The sequence below is a fragment of the Procambarus clarkii genome, unplaced genomic scaffold, assembly GCF_040958095.1.
Source record: "Procambarus clarkii isolate CNS0578487 unplaced genomic scaffold, FALCON_Pclarkii_2.0 HiC_scaffold_268, whole genome shotgun sequence".
In the NCBI taxonomy this organism is placed as follows: domain Eukaryota; kingdom Metazoa; phylum Arthropoda; class Malacostraca; order Decapoda; family Cambaridae; genus Procambarus; species Procambarus clarkii.
This window is the reverse complement of record NW_027189301.1, coordinates 41467-52281: the sequence shown is the minus strand read 5'-3', so window position 1 is coordinate 52281 and position 10815 is coordinate 41467. Positions and strand designations below refer to the sequence as shown.

General features: G+C 51.6%; 1 non-coding gene across 1 annotated transcript; it reads left to right on the top strand.

The window, feature by feature from the left end:
- The first annotated feature begins 10486 nt into the window (after positions 1 to 10486).
- Positions 10487 to 10559, top strand: TRNAT-AGU (transfer RNA threonine (anticodon AGU)). Its single transcript has one exon. It is a non-coding gene; the product is annotated as a tRNA-Thr (tRNA).
- Positions 10560 to 10815: the final 256 nt, after the last annotated feature.

Sequence of the window (10815 nt, the reverse complement as noted above, 5' to 3'; positions counted from 1 at the left end):
CTCGGGCTGTCCGCTGTAAGCGTGCAGCCTGGAAGAAGCACCGCCGTAGGCAGACGACCGATTCTTTTCTTTTCTTTCGGAAAGCGAGTGCGGTGGCCCGTAGGGCCATCCGTACGGCTAAACGTGAATGTTGGTCATCTTATGTCTCAACAATTACGTCCGAAACCCCTCTGGCCCAGATCTGGAAGCGTATCCGCAAGATAGCGGGTAAGTTCGTTCCCGATGTTTCACCGGTCCTTCACCTCCATGATACTCTTGTGGCGGACCCGTTGCAGGTCGCTTCCGAACTGGGTTCCCACTTTTCTTCTGTTAGCTCTGGTCTTCATCTTCCCCAATCTTTCCTTCTTCGTAAACCTGTCCTTGAGTCTCGTCCTTTAGATTTCTGCACTCATCTTCAGCTTCCCTATAATGATCCCTTCTCTCTCTCTGAACTTCGGTCTGCGCTGGCCCTCTGCGGTTCTACGGCGGCGGGCTCCGATGGTATTCATTATGAGATGCTTCGCCATCTCCCTCCGAGCACGTCTCAGTATTTACTGAGTCTGTATAATCGGATCTGGGAGTCGTCGTCAGTCCCTGAGGACTGGCTCGATGCCGTTGTCCTCCCTGTTCGCAAACCGGGGTCTCTGGGTACTTCCCCTAAGGACTTTCGCCCTATTGCTCTCACAAGTTGTGTCTGCAAACTCTTTGAACGTATGGTTAACGTTCGTCTGATGTGGTTCCTGGAACACCATCACCTCCTCTCCCCTTCTCAATTTGGTTTCCGCAAGTGCCGCAGCGCGACAGATGTCCTGGTGAACTTGGAGGTCTATATTCGTACTGCTTTTGCTGCGAAGACCTCCGTTGTTGCCGTCCTTTTTGACCTAGAAAAGGCTTACGACACCACTTGGCGTTATCATATCCTATCTCAACTTCATTCTTTTGGCCTTCGTGGTCATCTCCCTCTCTTTCTCCGCAGCTTCCTCTCTCGTCGTTCCTTTCGGGTGCGCCTTGGTACCGCTCTCTCCCTCTTTTCAGCAATACGAAGGTGTGCCCCAGGGTAGTGTTCTGAGCACTACTCTTTTTCTGGTTGCCCTCAATGGTCTTCTTTCCTCTCTTCCTTCTGGTGTCTTCTCCGCTCTCTATGTCGATGATCTTACCCTTTGTTGTCAGGGTGATGATTCGCCTCTCCTTCAACGCCGGCTTCAACTTGCAATTGATGCCGTGTCGTCTTGGGCCACAGGTCATGGCTTCAAGTTCTCTACTTCTAAGACTTGTGCCATGACTTTTACGCGGAAACGGGTTGTTCTTCGTCCCTCTTTGTCACTTTATGGTCATCCCCTTGAATACAAAGATTCTGCGAAGCTTTTGGGGTTATTCCTTGACACTCGTTTGTCTTGGTCTCCCCATATCTCTTACCTCCGTGTTGAGTGCTCTAAGGCCCTTACCCTCCTTCGGGTCTTGTCCCATACTTCTTGGGGGGCAGATAGGCGCACTCTCCTTGCTTTACATTCCTCTCTCGTCCTGTCTAAGCTCGATTATGGTTGCCCTGCTTACTCGTCTGCTTCTCCTTCTACTCTTCGCCGTCTTGATGCTTTGCACCATAATGGGTTGCGCCTCAGTTCTGGTGCCTTTCGTTCGACTCCCATCCTTAGCTTGTATGTTGACACTGGCTTCCTGTCTCTCCAGGACCGCCGTGATCGCTACTGTCTTCGCTATCTTACGCGGTCCTTGCAACATCCTTCCTCTCGCCTCTGTCGTGCTTTAACTTTTACCCCTCCTGCGGTTCCTGTTCCTCTTCACCACCTCCCTCTTTCTGTCCGGTTATCTCGCCTACAGGATTCTCTTTCCGTTCGTATTTCTGATGTTTCTCCTCGTGTTGTTCCTTCTTTGCCCCCGTGGAGGGTCCCTCTTCCGCGGTTTTGTACATCCTTGACCCGTATCACTAAAGCTTTTACCCCTCCTACGGTTCTAAAACGCCTTTTCCTCGAGCACTTTTCTTCTCACTCCCGCTCCGTTTCTGTCTTCACCGATGGGTCTAAGTCAGCGGACGGTGTTGGCTACTCTGTTGTTTTTCCTGATCGCACTTATATGTGTCGCTTGCCTCCGGAGACTAGCACCTGTACAGCGGAACTTCATGCTATTCTCTATGCTCTTCGTCTCCTGCGTTCTCGTTGTCAGTCTTCCTTTGTGGTTGTTGTTGACTCTCGTAGTGCCCTCATGGCTCTCGGGTCCTTTAATCCGGTTCATCCAGTAGTTGTCGAGATCCAGCATTGGCTGTTTCTCGTTCACAGTAAATTTAAGTCGGTTGAGTTTTGTTGGGTTCCCAGCCATATTGGTGTGTCTTTAAATGAGCGTGCGGATGCTGCTGCCAAGGAAGCTGTCCGCTCTTGTCCCATCTCTCGCAAAGGCATTCCGTATTCCGACTTTTTCCCGGTTATCCATTCCTCAGTCCTTACCCGTTGGCAGGCTTCTTGGTTGTCTGTTACTGGTAACAAGCTACGTACTCTTAAATGTTGTGTTTCCTCGTGGCCGTCCTCCTTCCACCGTAACCGGCGGTGGGAAACAGCTCTGGCGAGGTTGCGTATTGGCCATACTCGCTTAACCCATGGTCACTTGATGGAGCGCCGCCCTGCTCCTTATTGTCCTAGTTGCATTGTCCCTCTTACGGTCGTGCATGTCCTTCTTGAATGTCCTGACTTCCAGGACGAGCGTGTGTCTTGCTTTCCGACCGCCCCTCGCGGTCACCTGTCCCTCGATAGAATTCTTTGTGACTCGGATACTTTTGATATCGTTCGCCTTATGCGTTTTTGTTCTCGTATTGGCATCCTTGGTGATATTTAGCGCCCTCTGATTATTTTGCGTATTTGATGGTGCTACATAGCCTTCCCGGTTTGGTGCCTTCTTTTGATAATTACTTACTTACTTACTTTGCACCTTTTCCAGTTTGTTGATGTGCTTCTTAAGATATGGGCACCACACAACTTCTGCATATTCTAGCTTTGCCTAACAAAAGTCGTGAACAATTTCTTTAGTATATCGCCATCCATGTATTTAAAAGCAATTCTGAAGTTAGAAAGCGTGGCATAGGCTCCTCACACAATATTCTTTGTGGTCCTCAGGTGATAGTTTTCTATCTAGAACCACCCCTAGATCTCTTTCTTTATCAGAATTCTTTAAAGATTTCTCATATAATTTATAGGTTGTGTGGGGTCTATGTTCTCCTATTCCACATTCCATAACATGGCATTTATTAACATTAAATTCCATTTGCCGAGTGGTGCTCCATATACTTATTTTGTCCAGGTCATCTTGAAGGGCATGACAATCATCTAAGTTTCTTATCTTTCCTATTATCTTAGCATTATCAGCAAACATGTTCTTATAATTCTGTATACCAACTGGTAGATCATTTATGTAGACAATAAACATCACTGGTGCAAGAACTGAACCCTGTGGTACTCCACTTGTGACATTTCACCAGTCCGATACATTGCCTCTGATCACTGCCCTCATTTTTCTATCAGTCAGAAAATTTTCATCCATGATAGAAGCTTACCTGTCACCCCTCCAATATTTTCCAGTTTCCAGAACAACCTCTTATGTGGAACTCTGTCGAACGCCTCTTTTAGGTCCAGATAAATGCAGTCAACCCAACCATCTCTTTCCTGCAAAATCTGTCTTGATCATAGAAACTGAGTAACTTCGATACACAGGATCTTCCAGATCAAAAACCATACTGTCTGTCTGATATTATATCATTTCTCTCCAAGTGTTTTACCCATTTAGTTTTTAATATTTTTTCCAATATTTTGACTATTACACTTGTCAATGATAAGGGGCTATAATTATGGGGGTCTTCCCTGTTGCCACTTTTGTAAATTGGAACAATGTGAGCCTTTTTTCACACATCTGCTATGACTCTTGTACAGAGTGATGTCTGAAAAATCAGGTGATGTGGAATGTTGAGCTCAGATGCACATTATCTCAGAATCCATGGTCAAACTCCATCTGGGCCAACTGCTTTGTTCTTATTGAGATCCTTTAGCATATTTTCCACTTCAAACCGTGTCCCAGCATGGTTATCCCTAGCATCGTGGTGTCCCAGCATGGCTGACCCTAGCACCGTGTCCCAGCATGGTTATCCATAGCATCGTGGTGTCCCAGCATGGCTGTCCCTAGCACCGCGGTGTCCCAGCATGGCTGTCCCTAGCACCGCGGTGTCCCAGCATGGCTGTCCCTAGGAACGTGGTGTCCCAGTATGGCTGCCCCTAGCGCCGTCGTGTCCCAGCACGGTTGACCCTAACACCGTGTCCCAGCATTGCTGTCCCTAGCAACGTGGTGTCCCAGCATCGTTGTCCCTAGCACCGCGGTGTCCCAGCATGGCTGTCGCTAGCAACGTGGTGTCCCAGCGTGCTTGTCCCTAGTACCGTGTCCCAGCATGGTTATCCCTAGCACCGTGTCCCAGAATGGTTATCCCTAGAACAGTGTCACAGCATGGTTGTCTCTAGCATCGTGTCCCAGCATGGTTGTCCCTAGCACAGTGTCCCAGCCTGGCTGTCTATAGCACCGTGTCCCAGCATGGCTGTCCCAAGCACCGTGTCCCAGCATGGTTGTGCCCAGCACAGTGTCCCAACATGGTTGACTCTAGCACCGTGGTGTCCCAGCTTCGTTGTCCCTAGCACAGTGTCCCAGCATGGCTGTCCCTAGCACAGTGTCCCGGCATGGCTGACCCTAGCACCATGTCCCATCATTGTTGTCCCTAGTACCGTGTCCCAGCATGGTTGTGCCCAGCACAGTGTCCCAGCATGGTTGACTCTAGCACCGTGTCCCAGCATGGTTGTGCCCAGCACAATGTCCCAGAATGGTTGTCCTTAGCACCGTGGTGTTCCAGCATGGTTGTCCCCAGCACCATGTCCCAGCATGGCTGACCCTAGCACAGTGTCCCATCATGGCTGTCCCGAGCTCAGATTCGCAGCATTGCTGTCTCTAGCATCGTGTCCCAGCATAGTTGTCCCTAGAACCGTGTCCCAACATTGTTGTCCCTAGCACCGTGTCCCAGCATGGTTGTGCCCAGCACAATGTCCCAGCATGGTTGACTCTAGCACCGTGGTGTCCCAGCAAGATTGTCCCTAGCACAGAGTCCCTGCATGGTGGTCCCTAGCACCGTGTCCCAGCATGGCTGACACTAGCACCATGTACCAGCATGGTTGTCCTTAGCACCGTGGTGTCCCAGCATGGTTGTCCCCAGCACAGTGTCCCAGCATAGTTGTCCCTAGCACCGTGTCCCAGCAAGGCTGACCGTAGCACCGTGGTGGTCCAGCATGACTGAACAAAGCACCGTTTCCCAGCATGGTTGTCCCCAACACAGTGTCACAGAATGGCTGACCCTAGCACACTGTCCCAGCATGGCTTTCCCTAGCAACGTATCCCAGCATGGTTGTCTCTAGCACCGTGGTGTTCCAGTAATGCTGGCTCAAGCACGGTGTCCAAACATGGTTGTCCCTAGTACCGTGTCCCAGCATGGTAGACCCTAGCACAGTGTCCCAGAATGGTTGTCCCTAGCACAGTGTCCCAGCATGGTTGTCCCTAGCACAGTGCCCAAGCATGGCTTTCCCCTGCACCGTGTCCCAGCATTGCTGTCCCAGCACCGTGGTGACCCGCATGGTTGTCTCCACCGCCGTGGTTTCCCAGCATGGCTGCCCCTAGCACCATGATGTCCTAGCATGGCTGTCCCTAGCCCCGTGGTTTCCCAGCATGGCTGTCCCTAGCACCCGTGTCCAAGCATGGTTGTCCCCAGCACCATGTCCCAGCATGGCTGACCCTAGCACAGTGTCCAAGCATGGCTGACCTTAGCACATTGTCCCAGCATGACTGACCCTAGCACACTGTCCCAGCATGGCTGTCCCTAGCACCGTATCCCCAGCATGGTTGTACCTAGCACCGTGGTGTTCCAGTATTGCTGTCCCAAGCACGGTGTCCAAACATGGTTGTCCCTAGTACCATGTCCCAGCATGGTTGTCCCTAGCACCGTGTCCCAGCATGGTTCTCCCTAGCACCGTGTCCCAGCATAGTAGACCCTAGCACAGTGTCCCAGAATGGTTGTCCCTAGTACAGTGTCCAAGCATGATTGTCCCTAGCACAGTGTCTCAGCATGGTTGTCCCCTGCACCGTGTCCCAGCATGGTTATCCTTAGAGCCGTGTACGAGAATTGCTGTCCCCAGCACAGTGGTGTCCCAGCATAGTTGTCCCCAGCACTGTTTCCTATCATGGCTGTCCCTAGCACCGTGGTTTCCCAGCATGGCTGTCCCTAGCACTGTGGTGTCCCAGCATGGTTGTCCCTAGACCCGTGGTGTCACAGCGTGGCTCACCCTAGCATCGTGTCCCAGCATATTTGTCCCTAGCACCGTGGTGTCCCAGCACGGCTGACCCTAGCATATACTCCCAGCACGGCTGACCCTAGCACAGTGTCTAAGCATGGCTGTCCCTAGCACAGTGTCCCAGCATAGTTGTCCCTAACTCTGTTGTGTCCCAGCATAACTGACCCTAGCACAGTGTCCCAGCAAGGCTGACCCTAGCACAGTGTCCCATCATGGCTGTCCCTAGCAGAGTGTCCCAGCATGGCTGTCTCTAGCACCGTGTCCCAACATAGTTGTCCCTAGCACCATGTCCCAACACTGTTGTCCCTAGCACAGTGTCCTAGCATGTTTGTCCCTAGCACAGTGTCCCAGCATGTTTGTCCGTAGCACCGTGTCCCAGCATTATTGTCCCTAGAAGCGTGGTGTCCCAGCATGGCTCTCCCTACCACCATGGTGTCCCAGTATTGCTGTCCTTAGCATGGTGTCCCAGTATTGCTGTCCTTAATATCGTGTCTCAGTATGGTTGAATCTAGCACCGTGTCCCAGTATGGTTGTCCATAGCACCGTGTCTCAGTATGGTTGAATCTTGCACCGTGTCCCAGCATGGTTTTCCAAAGCTCCGTGTCCCAGCATTGCTGACCCTAGCACCGTGTCCCAGCATGGTTGACCCTAGCACATTGTCCCAAAATAGTTGTCCCTAGCACAGTGTCCCAGCATGGTTGTCCCTAGCACAGTGTCCCAGCATATTTGTCCCTAGCACAGTGTCCCTAGAAGCGTGGTGTCCCAGCATGGTTGTCCCTAGAAGCGTGGTGTCCCAGCATGGTTGTCCCTAGAAGCGTGGTGTCCCAGCATGGCTGTCCATAGCTCCGTGGTGTCCCAGCTTGGTTGTCCCAAGCACCGTGTCCCAGCATGGCTGCCCCTAGCACCGTGGTGTCCCAGCATGGTTGTCCTTAGAACCGTGTCCCAGCATGGCTGTCCCCAGCAAAGTGGTCTCCCAGCGTAGTTGTCCCCAGCATCGTGTCCAAGCATAGCTTTCCCTGGCACCGTGGTGTCCTAGCATGGTTGTCCCAAGACCCGTGGTGTCCCAGCATGGCTGACCCTAGCACTGTGGTATCCCAACATATCTGACCCTATCACCGTGTCCCAGCATATTTTTCCCTAGCACCGTAGTGTTCCAGCCTGGTTGACCCTAGAACATTGTCCCAGCATGGCTGACTCTAGCCCAGTGTCCCAGCATAGTGGTCCCTAGCACCGTAGTGTTCCAGCATAACTGACCCTAGCAGATCCCATCATTGCTGACCCTAGCACAATGTCCCAGCATGGCTGTCCCTAGCACAGTGTCTCACAATGGCTGTCTCTAGCACCGTGTCGCAACATAGTTGTCCCTAGCCCCGTGTCCCAGCATTGTTGTCCCTAGTATAGTGTCCCAGCATTGTTGTCCCTAGTACCGTGTCCCAAATTCCAGCAATTGATATTTAACACTTTGACATTTTATTATTTAACACAATATTTACCAAATTGAAAGGGGGGGATCACCCACTCCATACACGCCCACACCATACATGGCTAAATGGTTCAGCTCGTCACCACTAAGACACCCAATCAAGACAATGCATTACTGACACTCTTACCTCACAACTCAGACGGATACACCCTGAGGGTGCCTGGGGTGTCACCCGTCAGGGTGAAGAAGCTGGCTTGTCACCTTCTCTCTGTGCAAGGCGGTTGCTAACTGATCCTACCAGCCATCCCCACCGTGGGGGAAGCTGTGTACTCTCTTCCTCATTCCCAAATAAGGCCTGAGAAGCAAAACTAACCCTTATAGGACCCAGGCGGGTCCTGCAGTACACAAGGCCCTCTTTGTTATGTACTCCCATGTCAGCAGAATGAAGCTAGTCAACACCTCCCCTCATACCATCTCGCACCACCCCAACACGCACATACGCATACATACACACACACACCAACAATTACAACTCACAATTATACATGAAAGAGTGCAAACCACTTGCACTGTTACACAAGAACCGTGGTGTCCCAGCATAGCTGACCCTAGCACAGTGTCTCAGCATGGCTCACTCAAGCACAATGTCCCAGCATTACTGACCCTATCACAGAGTCCCAGCATGGCTGTCCCTAGCACCGTGTCCCAGCGTGGTTGTCCCTAGCACCGTGGTGTCCCAGTGTTGCTGTCCCTAGCATGGTGTCCCAGCATGGTTGGCTCTAGCACAGTGTCCCGGCATAGTTGTCCCTAGAACCGTGTCGCAGCATTTCCCCTAGCACCGTGGTGTCCCAGCTTGTCTGTCCCTAACACTGTGGTGTCCCAGCGCGGTTTTCCCCCAGAACTGTGTCCCAGCATTGCTGTGCCTAGCACCGTGGTGTCCCGCATACTTGTCCCCAGCACCGTGTCCCAGCATTGCTGCCCCTTTGCACCGTGGTGTCCCAGCATTGTTGTCCCCAGAACCGTGTCCCATCATTGCTGTCCCCAGCACAGTGGTGTTCCAGCATGGCTGTCCATAGCACCGTGTCCCAGCATGGTTGTCCCAAGCACCGTTGTGTCCCAGCATGGTTGTCCATAGCACAGTGTCCCAGCATGGTTGTCCCTAGCACCGTGTTCCAGCATTGGGGTCTCTAGCACCCTGTCCCAGCATGGTTGTCCCTTGCACCGTGTCCCAGCATGGCTGTCCCTTGCACCGTGTCCCAGCATGGCTGACCCTAGCACCGTGTCCCTGTACCTGTGTCCCAGCATAGTTGTCCCTATAATTGTACCCCAGCATGGATGTCCCAGCACGGTTGTCCCTAGCACCGTGTCTTAGCATGGCTGTCCCTAGCACAGTGTCTCAGCATGACTGTCCCTAGCACCGTTTCCCAGCATAGTTGTCCTTAGCACCGTGTCCCAGCATGGCTGACCCTAGCACAGTGTCCCAGTATGGTTGACCCCTAGCACCGCGTCCCAGCATGGTTGTCCCATCACGGTTGTCCCTAGCACCGTGTCCCAGCATGGCTTTCCCTAGCACAGTGTCTCAGCATGACTGTCCCTAGCACCGTGGTGCTCCAGCATAGCTGACCCTAGCACTGTGGTGCTCCAGCATAGCTGACCCTAGCACCGTGGTGTCCCAGCATGGTTGTCCCCAGCACTGTGGTGTCCCAGCATAGTTGCCCTTAGCACCGTGTCCCAGCATGGTTGTCCCCAGCACTGTGGTGTCCCAGCATAGTTGCCCTTAGCACCGTGTCCCAGCATGACTGTCCCTAGCATTGTGGTGTTCCAGCATGGTTGTCCCCAGCACCGTGTTCCAGCATTGTTGTCCCTAGCACTGTGTCCAAGTAAGGTTGTCCCTAGCACCGTGTCCCAGCATGGCTGTCCTTTGAACCGTGGTGTCTCAGCATGGTTGTCCCTTGCACTGTGTCCTAACATGGCTGACCCTACCACCGTGGTGTCCCAGCATAGCAGTCCCTAGCACCGTGTCCCAGCATGACTGTCCCTAGCACTGTGGTGTCCCATCATGGTTGTCCTTTGCACCGTGTTGTCGAAGCATTGTTGTCCCTCGCACCGTGTCCTACCATGGCTGACCCTAGCACAGTGTCCCAGTATCGTTGACCCTAGCACCGTGTCCCAGCATGGCTGTCCCAACCACCGTGTCCAAGCATGGTGTTCCCTAGCATCGTGTCTCAGCATAGCTGACCATAGCACAGTATCCCTGCACGCTGACAACTACTGCTGTCGTAACTCCTAGGCCTACTACGGTCGTAACTCCTAGGCCTATAACTGACGTAACTCCCAGGCCTACTACTGTTGTCAGTAGTGCGGTTTAGAAACGGGAATGTTGAGTTATAGAACAAATTATCAGGTAACAGCCGTGGATGGTTGTAGTGTTTCAAGCGTAGGTTACACATATGAACTAGTGTGGGTGGCTGCCTCGTTTGACCCCAATAGGCCTTCAGCCATTTCCTTAATTCATATATTCTTTAACTGTTTGCTATATTTTCAAACTTTGTCTAAAATGAAAATTTAACACCGCGGCGGCGCAGCTGTTGAGTTCAGCGCCACTTGCGGCCATATCTAGAAGTTGTTAGAGAAGCAAACCACTGTTCTTATTGTCAGCTCTAATAAGGTTATTAAAGTATGGATGTGGTACTGTCACTAGCACTGAGCCTTCATAGCTCAGTGGCCAGAGCGCTGGTCTAGTAAACCAGAGGCCGGGAGTTCGATTCTCCCTGAAGGCAGAGGTAAGTCTTTTTACCTGTGTAGTTTTCTTACATTACTAATAGTCTGTCCCATCAAATATTATTAGAATTTTAGGTTAGGAGAGACTGGTGGACATTCAACATTAAAATTTACATAAACTCTTTATAATTTTTCCAGGAACAAATATTTCGAATGACTTCACGCTAAATAGGCCTATTAAATTATACACTTAACATTCCTATTTAAGTGTACACACTTAACAGAAATTGTTAATAGGTCTATTAAATTTAAATG